We start from the raw sequence: 3,547 nt of genomic DNA on the forward strand, positions 1-3,547 counted from the left end.
AGCCTGTTAGAGATATAAATAGGGAAGGTGGAGCTAGGCAGTGCAGTCTAAGTCTGGAGTCCACAGATAGTGTTAGTCTGTGAGAAAGTCAGGCCAGCCCAGACTCAGTGAGCTCAGTTAGTGAGCCCAGAGCGTGCCGACGCCGTAAGAGTGGTGAAGAGTAGCGAGGCCTACTGCCAGTGTGAAGCCTTGTGAGGGCCCCGAGCGCGGCCGAAGGCAAGTGGAGTAAATGAGCTACATAGGGGGCAGAGGAGCTTAACCAGCTCACCCCACAAGCATTTACCGGACACCGGGTCCGCGTCTGCAGGGATCCCTAAGGACCAGCAGAAACTACCGGAACCCCTGGCGAACTATATGTCCCAGAAACACCAAAAGCTGACCGTTATACCAGGGTCAGGAGTGAGGGAGGCCCAAGAGACCGGGGAGTGTGATCTCCAACGGAAGGCCCTACCACCAGGTCAGCCGGTGCAAGACAGAGACCAAGTTAGGCATAGCTCCAGGCAGGTCATAAACTTACCAGGAAAAGGCAAGAAGCAGGAGGCTCCACACCCGCTCACTGGGGAGAGTCCCGATATGCACCCTTCACCCTACAGTGCCCTGGATCGTGCCTGAAACACCACCAGTAAAGGTACTGAAGTGAACTGTTGTGAGTGTGCCTATTCTTCCTCTGACCCGGCTGGGTCCCCTCTGTCCTGCATCCCTTCTACTACGCTGCCCTGAGACCCTGCTCCACCTGTGGGGAGCAGCACCAACTAAGCTGCCTGATCACCGGCCTCAGAGGACTGTAGCAGCGCTGGTGATCCTCACCAGACACCATGGGTGGTGTCACAAACAATTTCCCCTTTCCCATATAACTTTCCCCCATTTTTCCTTGCTTTTAAGAGTGACCCCAGGGTACGGGCCTGCTCGCATCAGAAGTATCCCGACCGGCGGCGCCGCTCCCCGGTCCCCGTTCCTCACTAATACGGTTCGCTGATTGGTCGCGGCCGCCGGCTTAGTTACTATATATATAAATTTGTCATTATCAAATTGGTATAACATTTATAAACATTGATAATAACCTATTCTTGCAACCTTTTTCTTGTAGGACTCCTGTAAGAAATAAACAACACATTTAAAACAATCAGCATCTCTACCGCTGGAGCTTTTCGTACGTCTTCAACCAGCTCTCTCTCTCACTAGGCCAAAACAAGTCTTTCCACCAGGTAACATTGCCCATACTGTCTCTCGGAGGTGAACACCACTCAAGTGGGCTTACCTGGTCTGCAGGGAGAGATACCTGTTTCCAGTCGACAGTCCTTGGCACTTGACTTGGTTCTCCAATTGTCTCATACGTCAGCATCACGGGCCTCCTTACTTCTCGAGTCGAAATCCTTCTGGTGGGTTGTTCCTCAGATACCACGGGTTCTTCGGTAACAGGAGTTTCTTCCACCGCACTCATTTCCCATGCTTCCTCAGATGCTCTTGGATCTGCCTCTGTAACTTTCTGTACTTCTCCTGAGTCGCCTGTTTCCACACGGTCTGGTAATTTCGCTCCTCCTGAATGTCGATCAATCTCTTCAGTGATCAGTATTCGATCATCAGATCTGAATTGGACTTCATCTTTACTCCTTGGTACAAACTTTGGAGCCTCAGGACTTAGTTCACTCTCTTGAGGATGGTACGTCCCTCTCCTTGCCAGTTCGAGAAATACAATGGTGTGCTCTTCCTCATCGGAACTTTCAAGGTCACTATCCACCTCTGGAGTTTCAGTCTGTGGTGGTCCCTTAGTTGATCTCGGTCGATATCGGTCTGCTTCTGGAAAGTTTTGTTGTGGTGGGAGATAATCACAGGGTTGTAATAAATTCCGATGGACTATTCTGGTTTTCTTGTCCCCTCTTTCCAATCAGATTTCATACACTGGAATGTCATCAGCTTTCCTCTTTACGACCACATACACCTTGTCCTCCAAGTACGAACAAAGTTTTCCTGGACCACCTTTCTCACCTACGTTTTTGACTAGCACCCGGCTTCCCGGTGCCATTTCTGCTCCATAACATTTTTGATCATAGTACTCCTTACTCTTGCTCTGTCCTTGCGTAACCACTTTAGATGCTATGTTGTATGCCTCTGCCATCCATTCCTTCCATTTCCGAACGTACTCCGGATATGTTCTGTAAGTCTCTTACACCGGAGTATCGAACTTGATGTCGATTGGCAGTCTTAGCGATTGTTTGAGTAACCCGTTGCATCGCTATTTGTACAGTTATAGGCATGTACCACTTTTGACAGAGAACTCTTGCAGTCTTTCTTCTCGTCAGCTGTTAAAGTGCGCAACATCGACAATAATGTCTGGTTAAAACTTTCCACTTGTCCATTACCCTCTGGGTGATAGGACGTTGTGTGGGATCTCTGAATTCTACAGTACTTTCCTAGCTTGGGAAAGAACTGGTTCTCAAATTCTCTTCCTTGGTCGTGGTGTAACCTCGTAGGGAACCCAAACCTCAAAGCAAAATCATTGAATATCTTCTCTGCCGCTGTTCAATCAGCTTTATTGGCGGTGGCATATGATTGGGCAAATCGAGTAAAATGGTCCATCACCACCAATATGTATTCTCCTATGTCTTAAGGTTAATTAAGTATTTGATCCTATGGCTCTCCTCAACAGTCCCCCCTAAATACTTTATTAACCTTTTGTCCCTACTGTGGTTCCCTCACCCATCAGTGCGTGATCATCCCCCTTGCTTGGGTGATTGCAATCTGTTGTCCTCCTACAAATGAGTATAGAATGGCACAACACACAAAATAGAGGATATGTAACATTTTGTAGAAGGTTCTGATGGAGGCACGAACTTCTTGCAGTGGGAGGCGTGTATCCACGTCGCTGAAGTAGGAGTGGTCAGGAGCATTTGGTATGGACCCTCAAATCTCAACTCTAGGGATGTATTTCTGGTGAACTTCTTTACCAGCACGTAGTCACCAGGTTGGAAAGTGTGAGTACCTTTACTTAAATCTGGATCTGTTATGGATGACAAAACTCGTGCATGTGTTACTGACAATTCTTTAATAAGAGCAATGACATAATTTACGAGAGTATCACTTCCTAAGGCTAGCTATTGTGGAAAATATTGACCCAACCTTGGAGGCCCCCCAAAAAGAATCTCATATGGTGTGAGTTTAGCAGGACCCCTCGGAGTGTTTCTGACTGAATATAAGGCAATGGGCAAAATGTCTGTCCAAGGAAGTTTTGACCTCCTAACTGGCTTTCAGTATTTTGTTTTACAAGGTGCAATTTAGCCTTTCTACTTTACCACAGCTCTGGGGGTGATACGGAGTATGTAAACCCAAATCGGCCCCTACCAATGTCCATAGTTCCTTAGTCAGTGCTGCAATGAATGCGGGTCCTTGGTCACTCTCAATTACCTCTGGGATTCCATATCTGCACACTACCTCAGTCATCAGTCTCTTAACAGTCACTCTGGCAGTAATATTGGTTACTGGATAGGCTTCAGGCCATCCCGAGAACATGTCAGTCACTACCAGTACATACTCGTACTTCCCTACTTTT

The sequence above is a fragment of the Phyllobates terribilis genome, unplaced genomic scaffold (assembly GCF_046119375.1).
Source record: "Phyllobates terribilis strain yellow unplaced genomic scaffold, ASM4611937v1 Scaffold_160__1_contigs__length_4322635, whole genome shotgun sequence".
Classification (NCBI taxonomy): domain Eukaryota; kingdom Metazoa; phylum Chordata; class Amphibia; order Anura; family Dendrobatidae; genus Phyllobates; species Phyllobates terribilis.